This window comes from Myotis myotis, unplaced genomic scaffold (genome assembly GCF_014108235.1).
Source record: "Myotis myotis isolate mMyoMyo1 unplaced genomic scaffold, mMyoMyo1.p scaffold_m19_p_7, whole genome shotgun sequence".
Taxonomy (NCBI): Eukaryota; Metazoa; Chordata; class Mammalia; order Chiroptera; family Vespertilionidae; genus Myotis; species Myotis myotis.
In genome coordinates, this window is record NW_023416379.1 from 49,267,608 (window position 1) to 49,287,820 (window position 20,213).

Consider the following 20,213-nt stretch of genomic DNA (forward strand, 5'->3'; position numbering starts at 1 on the left):
AATCTTACTGTTTTCAACAGTATTGATGGACCTAGAGGGTATTATGCTAAGTGAAATAAGTGAGCCAGAGAAAGATAAACACCATATGATTTAACTTATACATGGAACCTAAAGAACAAAACAAACAAGCAAACAAAATTGAAACAGACTCAGAGACAGGTTGTCAGAGGAGAAAAGGGATGGGGAACTAGGTGAAAAAACTTAAGGCATTAAGAAGTACAAATTGAGCCCGGCTGGTGTGGTTCAGTGGTTGAGCGTCAACCTATGAACCAGGAGGTCACGGTTCAATTTCTGGTCAGGGCACATGCCCAGGTTGCAGGTTCAGGCTCAATCCCCAGTGTGGGGTGTATAGGAGGCAGCTGATCAATGATACTCTATCCTTTCCCTTCCCTCTCTGAAATCAATTATCCTATCTAATAAAAGAGAAACATGGCAATTAGCCATACCTCTGCTACCCTTCCCATTGGCTAATCAGGGCGATATGCAAATTAACTGCCAGCCAAGATGGCGGCTGGCAACCAGGCAGCTTGAAGCAAACATGAGGCTTGCTTGCTTCAGTGACGGAGGAAGCCAACGTTCCCCGCCTGCCGCTGCCGGCCTCTGAGCTTGCAGTTTGAAACGTTGTTACAAATATAGAATCTAAACAAACTCCAGAAACCTGCTTTAGGCCAGCCGGGATCTCAGAGCTGGAATTGAAACAGTGTTTTGATTATAGAACACAAACAAACCAGATACCTGCTTTCAGCAGCAGAGACCTCAGAGCTGGAGCCAAGCCTCAGAGCTAAAGCTGGCCCAGAATAAAAAAAAAAAAAAAAAAAAAGGAGCGGTTGGGAGCTTCAGTCTCCCACCAGCCTGAAAACAGCCCTCAGCCCCTCACCCAAACTGGCCAGGCACCCCAGTGGGGACCCCCACCCTGAAGGAGGTGTGACCAGCTGCAAACAGCCATCATCCCCTCACCCAGGCTGGCCAGGCACCCAAGCGGGACCCCCACCCTGATCCAGGACAACCTTCAGGGCAAACCAGCTGGCACCCAACCGTGCACCAGGCCTCTATTCTATATAGTAAAAGGGTAATATGCCTCCCAGCACCAGGATCAGCGGAGCTGCGAGGCCTGCCAGCACCGGGATCAGCGTGACAGGGGGCAGTGCCCAAACCCCTTGATCGCCCTGTGGCTCTGTGTGTGACAGGGGGTGGGGCCACAACCTCCCTATCCGCCCTGCTCTGTTCGTGACAGGAGAAGGTGCCCCAACCCCTGCTCAGCCCTGCTCTGTGCCTGATAGGGGGGAGCTCCCCAACCCCCTGATCGGCCCTGCTCTGTGTGTGACAATGTCCGGCACCCCAACCCCCGCTCGCGGGCCCTGCTCTGCCTGTGACGGGGTAGAGCCATAACCTCCCCATCGGCCCTGCCCTGAGTGTGACAGTGGCGGTGCCCCAACACCCTGATGGGCCCTGCTCTGTGAGTGACAGGGGGCAGTGCCCCAACCCCCTGATTGGCCCTGCTCTGTGAGTGACAGGGGGTGGCGCCGCAACCTCCCCATCGACCCTGCCTTGAGTGTGACAGGGGACAGTGCCCCAACCCCCCAATCGGCCCTACCCTGAGCGTGACTGAGGGTGGCATCGCAACCTCCCTATCTGCCCTGCTCTTTGCCTGACAGGGTTTGGCCCCCCAACTCCCCAATCAGCCCTGCTCTGAGCCCCACCAGGGGCTGCACCTAGGGATTGGGCCTGCTCTCCGCCACCCGGGAGCAGGCCTAAGCCAGCAGGTCCTTATCTCCCAAGGGGTCCCAGACTGCAAGACGGCACAGGCCGGGCTGAGGGACCCCCCCCTCCCCTCCAGAGTGCACAAATTTTTGTGCACCGGGCCTCTAGTATATATATATACTAGATGGATATATATATCCATACTAGAGGCCCAGTATATATATATATATATATATATATATATATATATATATATATATATATAGAGAGAGAGAGAGAGAGAGAGAGAGAGAGAGAGAGAGAACACATTGATAGTTACCAAATAGTCACAGGGATGTAAAGTACAGCATAGGGAATATAGTTACTAGGAATATCGGGGGGAACATTTTGTAAAGTATATGATTATCTAGCCACTGTGCTGTATACTTGAAACTAATACAAAATAATATTGAATGTAAACTATAATTGAAAAATAAAATTAAAAAGACTATGTGAAACACAAACTCCGTATAACTATAGAAAGTGGACAGTACAAATAAAATCCTGATCTGGTCCATAGCAATTACTTCAAATTACTTTTACATACATAAAAAAAGAAATTAAAATTAACAATTAAGTTTGAAGAAAAAAAAATATTTTTTGATCTTACAATGATAAAATTCCTTCAAAATTCTGCTTTGACTTCAAGATAATGAAAATCCTTATAAATAGTATGTCTGGCTACCTGACCATAATACAACACAAAAATTTTATAAGCAACTTAAGTTTTTATCTTCTGTGCCAAATATGATTCCCCTGGTTACTTTTTGTTTGTTGATTTATTCAAGAAAATTCTTTTAAAACTGGACTGATGCCCAGCTGGCGTGGCTCAGTGTTTGAACATTGACCTATGAACCAGGAGGTCATGGTATGATTCCAGGTCAGGGCACATACCTGGGCTCAGACTCAATCCCCAGTGTAAGTTGTGCAGGAGACAGCGGATCAGTGATTCTCTCTCATCATTGATGTTTCTATCTCTCTCTCCCTCGCCCTTCCTCTATGAAATCAATAAAAATATATTTTTTTAAAAAAAAAAATGGATTGACTAAATGGACTACTTGTCTTGGCATTGTATAATAACAGCCAGAAATAATAAATAAATAAATAAATAAATAAATAAATAAATAAATAAATATAACAGAGCTGTACATTAGAAACAACAGCAGGGTTTGTCCTAAATGTCTGCCCCATTGCCAGGTTTACTTTGTACCAGAATATGAAATATTTTGTGATTAGCCCCAAAGCACAAAAATACCAATTAATTATGATGATTAGATATGTCTTCATTAGTAGTTTATAAATAAATCATGCACAGCATTGTGCAGTCATCTATCCTAGAAATATGCTCTAAAGGGTTATGAAAACAAATTAATTAATTATAAATGCTCTGAAATCACATATTTTATTTTGAAATGTTAAACATATGTGTGTGTCTGTGTGTGTGTCTGTGTGTGTTATATGTGAAGGTATTTTTCCAACTATTTCAGTGTTTCTTTATACTTTTTAGCACTAACGTGCTTTCCTGAATCAAGACATAAGTTTGTTAAAAATCTGTATTTATTGATAAAAATAAAAATGTTACTGAGAACGCTTATATTTCCAGTTTCTTTCATCTTTTCAGATGACAGAGAGCTTCTCTTTGACATTTAACTTAAGTGCTTCCAGAAATGTTTTGTAAATGTGCTTCTCTCCTCTCCCCACCCCTCCCCCTCCCTGCCCTCAGTATATTTTCTTCATTTATTCAAAAGGATTTTCCCTGCATGTGTCGCTGTTATTAAAAATATTTTAATTACATTGCAATTAACCCATTTGTGCAAGATACCCCCCATTTTCTCCTCCAGCTCCCCTGTCCTTCCTTCTCTACAGTGCTGGACCCCCAGAGACTGGCCTCTGTGAACAGCATCAAGCAATCCTCTCTGGACTTTGGGTTTCCAGTTGAGCTGGGCTAATGGGCATCCCTGGCCGGAGATCAGAGGTGGGTGGAGGAATTTGTTCCCCTAGCTCCTTCTCTTCAGGTTCACTTGCACCTCAGCCAAAGGTCACAGCTCCTGACAGGTGATTTTTGCTGACAGATCTCTCTAAGGGCTTCACTCCTTTCAGATCCAAGGGTGGAAACAGGTCTCTCCCCGTTACTCAGCCTAGGGTACGGCATTATCTCTCTTGATTTCCCTATACCCTGCCCTAGATTTTATAAAAAGTTCTGTAATTAAATTAATCTCAAATTACTCAATTTGAATATGTAATCTGTTTTCTGCAGGACCTTGATTGATACATGATTATTCTTGTAAATTATTCAAACAATACAAAAACACAGAGAATGATACATGGATATCCTCATTACCTGTTTTGATTGTGAACACTGAAAATACAATTCAAATTGGCCTCAGCACCTGTGTTTTTTTAGTTCTCTGAGTCAGTAGTATGTCACATGCAGAAGCACAATCAGGAAAATGCACCGTTCAGGCCTTAGGATTTAAATTGGCCAAAGTAGAAATTTAGGGTACCTTCAAACATGCTTTTACACCTCCTACCCTGGGGAAGAGCTTGTCCCAGTCCAGCTCCGCTCAGGACAGTAATCAATTATTTTAACAGAAATAGTTTTATATAAAAATGATTAACTAGGTATTATAGAATTTAAAAAGAAAAAAGAAAAATTAAATTATTATATGAGGAGTTTCTATAGGCTTCAGCCCCCATCCTGGGGCCCGGGGTGAGAATGTAGAAACTGATTGGAAGAAGGGATCCTGTGGGCTGAAACTCAGACCGTGGAAAAGAGGTGCTGCTGGATCTAGGCTGGTGTCTCTTCTCTTGGAGGGGAAACCTCATGGGACTAGGACCCACACCTCTGAAGTGGGATGCTGAGCAGCAGCAGCAGGTGCAAAAAATTCTGCAGGAACACATCGAGGCTGGTTCTGCAAGAGCTGAAAAACTGAAAACTCAATTCAACATTTTACTGAAACAACCTGTGGCTGCCAAGGGGAAGAGGTGAGGTGAGGCAGTGATGGTGAACCTTTTGAGCTCGGCCTGTCAGCATTTTGAAAAACCCTAACTTAACTCTGGTGGCGTGTCACATATAGAAATTTTTTGATATTTGCAACCATAGTAAAACAAAGACTTATATTTTTGATATTTATTTTATATATTTAAATGCCATTTAACAAAGAAAAATCAACCAAAAAAATGAGTTCGCGTGTCACCTCTGACACGCCTGTCGTAGGTTCGCCATCACTGGCTAGGCCAATGCTGAGTGGGACAGCCAGTGAACAGGAGACCAACGCATGCAAAGAAGATGGACCAAGGTCCTCCTCCCCCTCCATCCGTACAGCTCCCTCTACTGCTTTCTCCTGGCCAAGATTTGCAGAGAGGAAACTAGCAAAGCAAAATACAGTTTGCAGATTTTCAGCCCCGGCATCACAAAGCAGAGTCTAGAAGAGAGTTTGTTTCCAGAGGTGATACATTGTCAATTGGCATAGGGCAATGGCCAGAAAATCAAGGACACACATTTAGTGGAATCACAGTTCAGAGTTCTTACTCTACATCAGGCCTTGAGTGAGGCTACACTGTCTTAACCACAGGAAAGTTTTAGTCCAGTTTCTAATAGGACAGTTAATATAATGAAGAAAGTAATTATAAATGATATGAGAAGTACCATGGAAGAGGGAATAATATCAGCTTTAGCAGTGGCATGTAAAGAGCTCTGCAGAGTTGGACGAAGTATTCCATTGCAGGATATTTTGAGGTTGGAGCTGAATAAAAATTGGAGAGTCACATATTGAAAAATCAAAGATTACGTATCAGGCTTAAGCATCAAATAGGTTTCACCAGAGGAATTCCCTGGTGCCACCTGCTCTGTGGCCCCTGGATACCTCTATACTAGTTGTGCTGTCACTGGGCACTGCTGTCATGGAAACAACTATGGTCAATCAATTTTTAACAAATCCTTATTTGTAACATGTTCTCAAAATTAAAAATTGGGCATCCAGATGGTGTAACTTAGGTCAGTGCCCTGCTCTGGGTGCCTAGAGATTCTGAGCTCTTGCTATTCTTATCTGTATAGAGTCTCGGAATTTCACAACTAGAAATTGTTGTACGAAAATTCCCCAGGAATCAGCCAGATGCACATCCTCTTTGATGCCTTCATGCATCATCAACACTCTTCCCTATAGATTTTCTGGATCTATTATCTCATCCAATATACTATATCTCCATTTTTACCTACTGACACATTGTCATGAGCCTCTAAATTACCTGGATGGCATTGCTTACATCCATTGCTGAATCCCTTGGAAGAACATTTCTCACTTGGTTATTACTAATTTCTAAACCAGTAGTTCCCATAATTTCAGTAGTGGGAATAAAAACAATGGAATGGTTGAGTATGTCTATTTGGGAGAGGTGCTAATTCCAATTCTATTCCTTCATTTTTGGATCCATGCACACTGACTATAAAAGAAATACTACCATATACAAATCAAAGTTTCAAATAATTGGCAGCATCCTATGATCTGGTGCCATATAGGTTCTTCAAGGAGGTATCTGATAAAACTAAACTAACCTAAGGTCATTATCTCATTCTCGTGTGTGTGTGTGTGTGTGTGTGTGTGTGTGTGTGTGTGTGTGTTTTCCCCCAGGGGGAAGTTAAGCTTTTCATTTGGGAGAAATTGTGAAGATGTAATGATGTTGAATAAGGCATTCAGTTGTCTAAGACATTCATGGTAATGCTGACTTGAGGCATGATGAATCAAAAAATCAAATATAAATTGAAGTCCAGAATAAGTATCTAATCCACATTACAAAAACCCTCCATGACAAAAGTAATAAAAAATAAAAGTAACATTCAAACATATAGTATAATATTGTAGGTTCTGATTACTACTTTTGGAAATACATTCTAATATACTGGTAAGGGGAATCTTATGTTTTTGTACTTGTAAATAGCACCCATATTTATCACCATAGCCATATTGTTCATTAAGGAAATTCTAAAGTTTATACAGAAGGGAGATCATTGACATTGAGAGAGCAGGTTCTCTTCCCAGCTAATTATTATGAGTGGGAATGCCTTTGAGTTAACATGTAGCGTGGATATTCTTTATGTTCTAAGCCTATTTCAAGTAATTCATCCTTGCTTCTCCTCTCTCCCCCAAGTCCTTGTCATTAATCCCCAAGTTCAGTTTCTGTGGGATTCCTTATTACCTAGGAAAGTCAATAATCCCTTCACATAGATTCTGCTAGTTCCCTTTCTGACACAATGTGAAACAATTGTCAAGCTCTACTACATGATATACTAGCCTTAGAGAAAACTGGACTTCTTATGACATTATTTTGCTTCATGAGCTTTACAAGTGGCGTTGTAGGTCAGAAAGAAGAGGAAGAGAGAGAGGGAGGAAGGAAGGAAGGAAGGAAGGAAGGAAGGAAGGAAGGAAGGAAGGAAGGAAGGAAGGAAGGAAGGAAGGAAATCATCCCATTAAGCACAATGGATTCACAGATTCTTAAGATTTGTGTATAAGCATCTCCCAAAGATTTGTGCATGTCTCTATCCCCAGAGAACCCGCACCCTGGCTACAGGTGTCTTTAGGGAGAGGTATGAGGGAATTCTCAGTATGTTCTCCAGTGACAGTGAACTATCAGTAGGAGTTTGTGTTTAGGCTATCATGGCAGCATACTCTTTTCCTACCAATTCTCTAATTTTTACATAAGCAAGAACGAAAAACTCAGAATTCCACTGGTAGTGTTTTTACTATCTCTAAGACCACATTTTGTTTTTAACCAGCTCAGTCCCTGCAGCAACAAAAGATAAGAGGTTCTTTTATCTTGATCCTAGGAACTCCCTGGATTCAGTCAGTGCTATGAGCCTAGAATTCAAGGATTTTAACTTGTCATTCTCTTTCTTTAAGCTGCCCATTGATGTTCAAAGCTGCTGCCCCTTTTGTAAGTCCATAAATTCCTTGTGTACATCCTTCTGTTCTGGGGTTGGAGCAACTCAATTCCCCAAAGTCATGCCTGCAATGAGCACTTGATGCCAGGTGACCACAGGCAATGATTTGATTAGCTTTTTTATTGCTGTTGAATTCCTGTCTTGGCATTTAAGCAAGATTTTGACTAGTTTTTGACCCAGCTATGCCAGATAAACAATTGGTGATCCCCACAATCCCTTGCGGGGAGCTAATGCACTCCATTCCTTGGTAACAACTGTTCAGTTACAGATCTTGGTTGTGAGCAGAAAAAGCAGCTCTAGCTAATAAAAGAAGAAAATAAATGCGTGGAGAGAATGTTGGGTAGCTCACAGAATTAGCTGGCAGGACGCAAGACCTACTAGGAAAATGGGCAGAAAACAACAGAAGCTTTGTCAGAGGAACCACAGCCAAGCTTATGTTGAAGAATCACAGTTGTTTGGATGTCCCATTGGTACCACTGGTGCCATCATACAGATCTGCTGCTGGATCCTATCACTGTTGCACACACCAGACAAAGGCAGATGATAAATATAGAGGGCATAAATCCAACTACAGATCAATGGTAAGCATGAGAAAATATACAAAACAACAAAAAAAGCAGAAAAATGTTCATTTCTATCAATGATGAAGAGGAATGTAATAGAGGCACTGATTCTTTGAGATTATGTGGGGAATGATATTAAGAGGCAGTTGATTAACATGCTGTCTTCATCCAATGTCTTTTATGACAGACAATTATCAGTTATGTGGCCTTGAGAAAGTCACTTATCCTCCTGTGACTGGTTCATCTTCTCTACAATGAAGATAGTAATTATATATATATCATGAGAATGTCATGAGGCAACATTGAGTAATATATAAAAAACAGAGTAGGATCCAGCACATAGTTTGTATTTTATAGGTGTTAATTAACTAGTAGTAGTATTGGGGGGAAAGAATTTCAAGAGAAATGTTAAAATATGTTTATCTACATGAAAATGCAACTTACAAAATTTGTGAAATGCTGTAAAAGCAGTACTTAGAGGAAAATATATATTATCGATATCCACCCAGGGTTTACAGAATATAAAGAATGAAGGGATTGTATAAAAAATAGTAGTGTGAACTTTTAAGCAAACACTGTGCTTAATTTGTTTTCTGCCTTTTTAGCAGAACACTTTGGATTGATAGTTGGTGCTCTTTTCAAATAAACTTATGGAGAGGTCAGGTAGAACTTCTCTATCAAAATATAAGAAAATATCTTTTAGAGGAAAAAATAAACATATTTTTGTTTTGTTTAATAAAGGAATAGTAGCAGTATGCTAATTATTTTTGTCTTTATAAACTGAAACTACAGCTGAGAGTGAGTATGCTAGGACACACTTTAGTTTGATAAAATTCAACTTCTGTCGTAAGGGACTCAATCTTTTCCCAGAGGAATATTTATGGGAGGTAAGGCTAATACCTAATTTTAGCTTGTTTGTTGCTTTTTAACTCAATGCAAAATCTAGTCACAGTAAAGATTCAAACAATGCTTTAAATTCTATATTAAGTTCATGGATTTCATCCAATATAAATTGTTTTCTTAAAAGTAACAATAGAAAAGACGTAAACTTGACACTTCCACTTAGACAAAGTAATGTCCTTATAAAATCCTTTAACTATTCAACCATTTAGGGTGGTCAGCTGCAGCAAACCTTTTATTTATTCAAAATGCTGCTTTTGCCAACAGAATTTTATAGTCTCTTCTTCACAGACAGGAATTCATTAACATTTCAATTGTAATTTTGTTTGCACTGGAGTAGGCAAATAAATAAATAAAAATCAGTACAACCATTGCATAGTGTTCTGGTCAGTTCCTACATCTCCATATCATGACAATCATTTCGTCTGTATATTCACTAGTGGTATTCTTGTTGAACATTTGGAACTTTTCCCTTGTCAGCTTCTAATACTGCAGTCCTGTATTATTTATTTAGAAAAATTTTTATCATATCTTTCACAGTAAAGATGCTCTATAGCCGCATCAAAGAGTTCCATCACTTGTGGTGCCACAGTGGGGATTCTTATGATCAATGCTATTAGAGATGAGGGCTGGGAGGTATTATCACTCAGTTTCTGGATTGCCATAGCTTCCATTGGTAAAAATCATTCCTGTTGTAAATTCTGTCTTAAGTGTCTTCAGGTCATCTCCAAGGGCCCTCCTCTCCTTGGTGATGCCTGCAGTTCTTATAAGATCCTGCAGTAGATCCCCATCTTGTTTTGTCTTTTCTTTGTCTCTTATTACAGTCTGTCTTAACGTCTATTTTCTCTGATACAACTATATGTTTACCCCTGCCCGATTTGGGTTTTCATTTTCATAGAATATCTTTTTTCATCCCTTCACTTTTAGTTTGCGAGTGTCCTTAAATTTGAAGTTAGTCTCCTCAGCATATACTTATGTATGTTTTTTATGCATTCACCACTCTATGCCTTTGAATTGGAGAATTTAGTCCATTTAGGTATAAGGTAATTATTGACACATATTAACTTACGACTGTCATATTGTTAGTGGATTTGTGGCTGCTTTATAATTACTTTGTTCCATTCTTCTTCTTTTGCTCTCCTCCTTTATGTGATAATTTTCTGTAGTGGTATGCGTAGACTCCCTTCTCTTGATTTTTTGTGTATCTACTATAGGTTTTTGCTTTGTGGTTATCATGAGGCTTACATAAAACATAACTAGAGGCCCAGTGCATGAAATTCGTGTGTGGGGGGGGGTCCCCTCAGCCCAGCCTGCAGCATCTCCTGGATGTCCGACTACCGGTTTAGGCCTGATCCCAGAGATTGGGCCTAAACTGACAGTTGGGCACCCCTCTCACAATGGGGGACAGCTGGCTCCTAACTGCTCACTTGCCTGTCTGACTGATTGTCCCTAACTGCCCCCTCTGCCAGCCTGATCACCCCTATCTGCCCCCCTGCTGGCCTGATCACTCCCAACTGCACCCCCTGCCAGCCTGGTCACCCCACATAGCCTGCGGTTCAGTCGTTTGGTCATCCCTCACTAACCCCCCTGCTGGCCTGGTCACCTCACGCAGCCTGCCGTTTGATCGTCCATCCGGTTGTTTTGGTCATGATGGCCCCTGGCTTTTTATATATTAGGATTATAACTATTTTAACCTGATAACCTTAATGGATACTAAAATTCTACATTTTTACTCTTCAACCTCCACACACATTTATATATTTTATTTTATAATGTATGTCTTTGTACTTTGTGTATATATTAACAAATTATTATAGTTATAGTTATATTTAATACTTTTGTCTTTTAGCCTTCATACAAAGTTTTGATAATAATTTATTTCATCAAACAGTCAGTTCATTTTATTTTCTCAGGAAGATAATTGAGCACAATTAAACAACATAATTGTGCTGTTTTTGCCTGCACTTATTATATAGACAATTTAAACACTTTTTTGAGTAAATCACTGTATAAGATTAAAATTTTTTTCTCATCAATATATATCCAATTCCTAAGTATGACTGCTGTGTACACAATGACATGCCTAAACATGGACTCTATATTTAACTTTAAATCTTTTTAAGGTATTTTGCTAATTCAAAATGCTCTTTAAAAGCTATTGCTGAGAGACTCAGCTATAAAGTTGATATTCTGAAGTTCCCATTGGGGTTACAATCATGGACTGAGTGTGAGGTTCTGAAAGGGCTGAGGTCTCACACCGAACCTCCCACTAGATGCCAGGTCCCACTCGAAGCAGCAGCTGATGTTTGCAGGGCAGCTTTCCAAGCTGGATTTCCACTCTGCTACCCAGGGCTCTTGATGAAGATAACTTTCCAATATGGGGGGATGTAAGAGAAAACATTTGTAAATAATATGTTCTAACAAATCAAGTTAACTGGATTGCATGCCTCATCTTTATTTTCTAATCAATTTTAGATTTATTTCTTGGCAGAATCCTAGACTGTATTTGGGTGTTTTTATGCACAGATCTTGATGAAGAACTTGAACTCCAAGGTCATAGAGAACTTGGCCTAAGTACTGATAATATCATTTATCAGGCTTAAGAGTTCAGAAAAACTATGTGACCATCTAAACCTGCATTTTCTCATGTGTTTATAATGAAGATCATAGATAATAGTACCGGCCTCATAGGACTGTGGTTAGAATTAAATAAGAAATTGCAAACAAATGTTTATTTTATGCCCGATACATTGAAAAGACTAAATAAATGTTAGCTATTATATTATTTATTTGACAATACACCTTCCTTCAGTGGTTTCCCTAGAGATGTTGCAAGGAAAATAAAACCGAACCTACACTCCTAAAATTCAGCCAATTTCACCATATGCTTATGTCTGCACAAAGGTACAGATAGAACTGGATTTCTAAGTTGCAATGCAAAGCAGATCTGCTTTGTTGTATACAGGACACTGTACACAGATGCCTTTCCGCTGGACTACTTTTCAGGTGTGTTTAGCTTCTATAATACAGGTACAAATTAATTTAGATTTTGTTGCAAGATAGACTGCAAAGGCAGCAAGATTTGACTCAATTGCAGAAGGAGGCTTATGAGATAGCTAAGCACAAATGAAATGCATTTCATTATGGAATCATACTTGAGATGCAAAATATATTTGAGGAAGACTAATTCTTGATCTGTTAACTTCTCCATTTGCTTTTTTTAGTTCTCAGTTTTAAGACAGACCCAGATAGAAATATCAAAAGGAACTACTCATGTGTACACCCTATGTGAAACCGTTGACCATACAAAGGCATTTTCTCTTGAGAGAATAGTTAAGCTGGCCTAATTCAATGTCTCTTGTACATTAAATGTGTTTATTTTTATAAAAGGGAAAACAAAACCTGACTAAAAAGCATAATTATAAATGGTAATAGTTATAACATCCTCATATTTATGCAATAAATAGCTGGCCAAAACTAGAGTTTGGAATCTGTAGTGCACTTCCCTATTATAGGAATGTAATTTATTTTTCTCCTCTACTAATGAGTCTGGCTCCAGATAGCCATGAGCATCAGTCTCAAATAAAAATTAAAAGTCAGTATATCACATTTCTCCTTCTGTTCCTCCTGCATATAACATTGCTCCATAAGCTCATTGATGTTGGAGTTCTATCTCTGTTTTGGCACAATTTTCCTCTGTGGTATGATGCTATGAATATTTATGGTACAATAAAAATAATATAATAATAAGCATTTCCTAAGCTTGTGCCACATACATCTTCGGACAGGAGCTGGGAGGGCTTGATCTGTTACCTCCCACTAGAGAAGATCTTTATGTCCTGTGAAATAGCAGGCTGTTCAAAACACCCCACTTCCAAGTGAGTTCAACAACTTCTGTACTGAAAAATTCCAAAGAGGATTTTTTTCTTCTTCCATTTATAGTTTTGACTATCATCATCTCTGATACATTGCCAGATTTTTCTAACATTGAGTAGGCTTCAATTGATATCCTTATTCATCCTTCCTATGTCAACTACCACAATTCATTCTTTTATAGCCACCTTAAATCTTTAGTCTCTAAAATTCCAGGGTTCAGAATACTCTGAGCAGACTTATTACCTTGCTCAGTAAAGTGGGACTGCTTTACCCTCACTCCTCCATCACTTTAACTGACTAGATTTCTTTTCATTTATAAATTTAACTCAAATTGTTTTCTTTTGTCAAATGTTTGCCAAACTTTCTCATTCCAGCCGATTTCCTCAACCTGATTATCTGCTTAGCTACACCTGATGCTCCTAATTTTGTGATGTTCAATATCCCCACATGTCAGTCTCCCATTTATTCTATACAGTCATTCTTCTTATCTATTTTATTAATATGATTAGAATTCATTGTTTCCCATTTAAGAATTGCTGAAAATGTAGTTTTTTAATCCTGTCAGTTGTTAAAGAAATTCTCAGGTTCACACCAAATGAAAATCCTGAAAAATTTTAGGAAACATTTTAAAGCTGTAAGACACCTCAAAAACATTTCTTCAGAATTTTCTTTCAGAGAGAGAAAGAAGAGAGAAGGAGAGAGATGAAGACAGAGACAAAGCCAGAGGGAGAACACTGGCTTTTATGCGTTTTTACATAGTAATGTTGTTAGTATACAATTCTCCCTGGGTCTTTTCCTGTGTCTGCATGCCCTATGAGAAGAGATACAAGCCTTTGTTCTGGACTGTTGCTTTAAGGATTTTAACATGGCCTCAGGAGAAACATATAGTTGCTCCTTCTGGAGCCAATAACAACTTTTTAGTTTTGGTTTGCTTGTTTTTGGGTTTTTTGTTTGTTTGTTGGTTTGTTTTGTTTTTTTGTCAGGTTTTTTTCTTTTTTTGTTCTTATCATTGTTGTTTGTTTTTGCTACTGTTCAGTATAATAAAAGCATGTTTCCCTTTTGGTAAAAATCAGGCATGCATTCTACTTACCACAAAGAACTCAGTTTCTCTAACTCATGTTTACTCCCTTGTACTGTAACCCATAAGATGTGCTCTTCTGTGTGAATGGAAGCTTGGTGAACCAGTGTGAACACTGACACTCTGACTATTAGAGACATTGGAAATAATAAAGTCCATTGTGTACATCCAAGAGGTTTATTTGTTTATTATTATTTGAACATTCATGAAAGAGAGGCAGAATAACTTGTTAGTCGGGTAAAAATCTAAAACCTTTCATTTTCCTGCGAGAGGTGATGCCAACAGAGACAAGGCTTCCTCAAGGGGAAAATTGAGGGTCTCATGAGCTGACTAACAGACATAAAGGGGAGTTCATGTATGGTCCACAGGGTGATAAAGGGTCTTTCTCTTTCATGCCTTTTAATTAAGAGAAATCGAGGAGATGGTTTCAGGCCAAACACTAGGAAGTAGGAGTAAAGATAACTAACTGTCCAAGTGATGCCCTGGGTGTTGTAAGTTGGGGAATGAAAGCTCCCATCTGGTGGTCATCCTCAGGCCTGCAATAACTGTGCTAAGATTTGTCCCGAGGTTTGGTGGCAGAAGGTTCTACCACGTTTCATTCAAAAGAGGTATGCTGAGGAAGAAGAGAGGGATGTGCATGACCACTGTAGGCAGAAACCAGGCAAACCATTAGAATGTTGGTTAGTTAACTTGGGAGATGAGACCAGAGGGAAATAAAGCTTGACTTGGGGTATATGATGCCTATTATTGGGGCATATTATGTCGTAGTCCCTTCTGCAGACTAGCATGTCATCCCTAGATCCTTTCAAAGATGACAGTAAATGGTCTCAGATTTTTGCAGTGGCTCATGCCTTCTATGAGGGAGGTTCAGCCCTTTCAGCGATATTCGTGAAAAAGACAGATTCCTCTTACTGCCCTGGATGCTCTTTGCAATGCTGATAAAAATGATCCATGAATGAATGAAAAATAGACCCAAGTAAATCTAGATAAATTTGTTCAGTAACAAATTGAAAAACTCCCCAAGGCTTTATGTTAAAACCAGGCAAGAACTTAAGACTTGTTTTTGTTTTATTTGTTTTTAAATAATGACACTGCAGTGGCCCTAGAATAAGATGAAACCCTTTTAAAAAATGTTACCCTTGTGTATGTCAGATCCAAATTGGTCAAAGGGGATAAGTCACACAAGCTCAACCAGAAAGCAATGCGACTATAGCAGTTGATCCAAAGAGTCCTCAAAGCTAAAACAGATGGTGTCAGCAAGGATGATCTTGCCACTTACTGTAAACATGGGTGGGTAAAAGTAGTTTTACAGTTGTGAGTATGTTAAACACAGAGTTTATTCTTATATTATAATTTATCAATGATCATATTATTTATTTGTATTCTACTTGGAACATTATATTGGCTAGTCCACAAATAAGCATTCTTTGACTGAGGCCCAGACTAAAAGGGTATGTTGGAAGCTGTCTAAAGAGTGTTGCGTGTTCTCTACACTACTGACCTCTTTCAGCTACCAGTCGCTGTGACTGATGATTTGCTCATTGGAATCTCTGGTAAGGGAGGCATTCTAAACCCAGAGATGTCCTTCGGGGTTTTAGATTTGTAGCCTCCCTGACGCAGTTACTAGGTGCACTCCTTTAAAAGCAGCAATCAGCTTGCTATGAGACACTAGTCAAAACTGAATACAGTGGGGCCTTGACTTACGAGTTTAATTCGTTCTGTGACGGAGCTCGTAACTCAAATTACTCGTATGTCAAATCAATTTTGATGTTGTGGCATTCACTGTGACGTTCGCTGCGCCAACTAGCGATGGGGTATCTGAAGCTGGCTTGTAACCCGAATTTTAGCTCGCAACTCAAAGCAAAATATCAGCCGAGAGATGACTCGTATCTCGAAAAACTCATTAGTCGGGACACTCATAAGTCAAGGCCCCACTGTACCTGACCCATGCAGGCTTTGTGACTTTCCAATCTAATATTACCTTTGGGGTTGAGTTGAATTAGATTCAATGACTAACAATGGCTAACAAGGAAGGTTTCAACCATCCTTACTTGTCAAGCTGAAATGATATATTCAGTAATGCTGCTGGCCTGACCCCCATAGCATCTTTGCTTTATGTGAAAATAAAAAAAGATAATCATCTTATTGGAGACATTTTTGTGCTCTATTCCACCAACTGAAGCAAAGCTGCTGGCATAATAGGGACCTTGATTTACAGAGGTTGCCCTAAATTCCTGGGCCTGATTCACTGATGGCTCATCTAAGCTGAAAGCTGCTGGTGTCCACTGGGCCACACTTTACCCACAGCACCAGCCATGCAGAGCTGGACATGGACATGGTTGTTCAATTCAATAGAGCAATACTCTCTTTAATGAACTTTATTTTATGTTTACTGTCTCTTGAGCTGTTTTCAACAGTTTAAACTGTTTATTCTGCTACCCTCTAGACTACAGACTGGCAGATTAGAGACATTTATCCTTAGGACCACAACTTGTGGAAACCAATCATGTTGGTTGAACTATCTGGATCAATCTTGTAGATGCACGCCTTGATTTCTAAGGTAAGTCTAGATGGTTTATAAAGTTTGCTTAGGTGGTCTGGTCTGAGGCAGTTGATGTTAACACTGTATATTTCCTCATGCTGCTGGTCAAGTCCTATTGATAATATCCTTAATTAAACATAGTATTCAGTTTTCCTAAGATTGGAATTCCACTCCTGTAATACAAACCACTGTGTGTGAGCAGCCACTTGGCCCACTTAATGCTGTCCTGTGGGACACCAGCATAAATGCTGACTGCTGCTATTGCGGTGAGTAATGAAGTCCTCTGTTTCTGATTCAGGAGTCTCATGTCTTCTGTTAGCCCCCATGACAAGCTAACTTGGCACACAAGTAGAATAAAGTCTCAGACCCTTCTAAGCTTTTGGTATGTGTAATATTACAAATGCACACTAATTATGATTTCAGTCCCATTAAGGAAAATTAGAGGGGGAAACACTTCTAGCTAACATTTTCAAGGGATACTGAACTTTACAATAATTATGTTAATGAATGAATGAATGAGTGTGATTATATTGAAGAGAACTTCTGATTTCCATGAAGGAGGTTATTTTAATATGTTGGATTAAACTAATGAGAAGTGGGGGAAATGCCCACATGACACAAGTTGTGCTTCAACACTTGTAGATACTTTGAAGTCTACAGATTGTTTAATTGAGAACTATTTCACTAAGTGCACTTCTTCTGGAGTAGAGGCACCTCCTAGGAATTACCTAAATAGGTTATAATTCCTTGCACTGAATTCTAGGAAATACAACATAGTGATCATCAGAACACTAAAATATTAGAAGAAGATCTATTCTGAGAAGATGGGTATATAGTCATACAGTGTTTATATAGAGTCAGATGACTCAAATAAATTTCTAACTAATTTTGACTTCATACATTAGAAGTAGGGTGAAAAAAGCTTATTCCAATGTATAAATATGTATACATTATATAACTAATAGATTTGCTTGTAGTTGTTCTCTGTCTATGGACTTTAATGCAGCATTTTACATATCATTCACATGAAGTTCAAGATTTCAGGTAGCCAAAACCGGTTTGGCTCAGTGGATAGAGCGTCAGCCTGCAGACTGAAAGGTCCCAGGTTCGATTCCGGTCAAGGGCATGTACCTTGGTTGCGGGAACATCCCCAGTGGGAGATGTGCAGGAGGCAGCTGATCGATGTTTCTCTCTCTCATCAATGTTTCTCTCTCTCTCTCCCTTCCTCTCTGTAAAAAATCAATAAAATATATTATAAAAAAAAAAAGATTTCAGGTAGCCAAGAAACAGAAAAATCTTATCCATTTGGAGTCAGTTATATAGCCATTTTCCTAACAAGAGTTGTTTAATGAAAAATAGCAAAGAATAGTTGGTCAAATCTTAAACATTTTTCTATAATGCCTTATTCTTACAGCAAAATGGATCAAAATTTGTAATTCTAAAGTTCCTTTAAGACATGTGTGTGTATGTGGAAATGTAGTTGGAGAAATATTCAAAATTTTCTTCTTTGCTGGTATTAGAAAAGGTACTGAGGATAGGGAAAGGTTACTAGTTTGCTTGCTCATTCCTTGCTGAGCACAGTAGAACATAAAATAGGAATTAAAAAAGGAAGTCAGCTCTCTAATCCCAGCTGCAGGCTGATGAATCAGTTAGTGATTAATTGTTGCTACCAGTAATTAAAATAATCATATTTTGGAGAGAGGGGAGAAAAAAAGTATTTGGTGTCCAAAATGTTTTTGCCTAAAGTTGTAATTGCTGCAATATTATGACTTTAAAAAAAATAGGTATAAAGATCTTAATGTAAAACTGAAAGGAATATTATTTCCAAGATTGATCCAGCATCTAGCATTAGGTTTTAAAAACTTTCATCTGGTTATCAAATTCAGTGGTCCTTTATTCCATCCCTCTTATTTTCTTGTATGCTGTTCTTTTAAATAGAGTTTGCTTTATAAAGAACACAGCATAATATAGACTACAAAATAACAAAAACAATGACATAGCTATGAAATATACTTTCTTTAATTTTCAATAAAGCCAGTAAGTTGACATTTATGCCCCCCAAATTGGTGTTTAAACTTTTTAAATTAATGCTAATTTGGAACATACTTTATCATGTTCCAAATTCTAAAAGTGTAAAATATGTATGGCCCTATTCCAAGGATTTGGGGGATTAAGAGAAAAAAAATGGCATGAGAAGATAGAGGAATTTGTTTGTTGTATATTGTTTCTGAAGTGATAGTGGATTATAAGGAGAAATGTCCAATAAAGAAATAGAGATAAAAGATTCCAGTTAAACAGGATCAGAGTCAGAGATGTAAGTGTGTTACTCAATGTTGTTCTAAAGTAGACAATGAAGAAAAAAAAAGCAATTATATTATTGATTCCACACAACTAGAATACTTTTCCATGTAACTTCAAATTCTAGAATGTGTGATGAATAGTAGGCAAAGGGGGCTATAAAAATTCCTCCTGGGCCTATATGTCAATGCAATTCCTCAAGTTAAATCTGGGTTAGTGTTAGAATTGATTTGACCACAAAAGACAGTAGAGGTGATGCTGTACTAGTTCAGGACCCAGGCTTTATGTGACATGGTAACTGCTGCTTTCATTCTTTTGCTATCCTGGAGCTCCTGGTAAAGAAGTCCAGGCTACCCTCTGGAGAAAATGGTCATCTATGGATTCAGGCCCCAGCCAACAGCCCAGCACCAAGTGCCTGACATGTGAGTAAGGCCACCCTTGGTCCTCCAGCCCAGCCACCACGTGAATGAGTGAGACCAGTGGACACAATACAAGATACATTATCTCTGATGAACCTTACTCAAATTCCTGAACCCAGAATCATGATGAATAAACTCATTGCAGTTTACCCACTTAATGTCCGGGCACGGTGTTGCATAGTACTGCTAAAAGAGAAGAGACTGGCGATATTTTCTGTTTCTTCCTGATAGATAATAAAACATTCTATTAAGAAACATAAAACAAGGCTTAAAAATAGAAAGTAACAGTAAGGTGATAGAGAAGTGTTTGCATTCAGGGACCAGAGAAGGATTTGCAAGGAGGTGACATTCGAGCAGAAAGGAAAGTTAAAGAACTGAATGGAAAACAGGGATGGGCCATAAACACCAAGAAAAAAAAAATAATTTCCCAATGTTTGCATGATATGTGATAAGTGACATACCTGAAATCAAATTCATCATCCTTCCTCCCTTTCCACCAACTCTTCTTTTGTCTATGTTACCATCTATCATTAAAAATCTATTTAAGCGTCGTCTTCTCCAGAAAGACCTACCTGTCTCACTAATCTGGGCTAGTGGTCGCCTCTGTGCTGCCAGAGCCCCCTGCATTTTCTTCTGTGAGAGTATGGAACTCATTATGCAGCGTTTTTTCCCTTTAAACCAAACCCCATACCATTAAAATGAAAGCTTGGTTTGACCTTTCTAACCTTAAGCAATGCATATCCTAGTGAAATGGCAGTACTTTCTTGCCTCTAATTCCATTGTGTTCACTATCTTATCTTTTGTTCTTTTATCTCTACCTCCCATTAGTTCCCAGCTTAAGCACTTCACCAAAATTTAG

The 20,213-nt window shown here is 39.0% G+C and overlaps 1 pseudogene; it reads right to left on the reverse strand.

Moving 5' to 3' along the window:
- Positions 1-9,341: 9,341 nt before the first annotated feature.
- LOC118660221 lies at positions 9,342-20,008 on the reverse strand (annotated as a pseudogene).
- Positions 20,009-20,213: the final 205 nt, after the last annotated feature.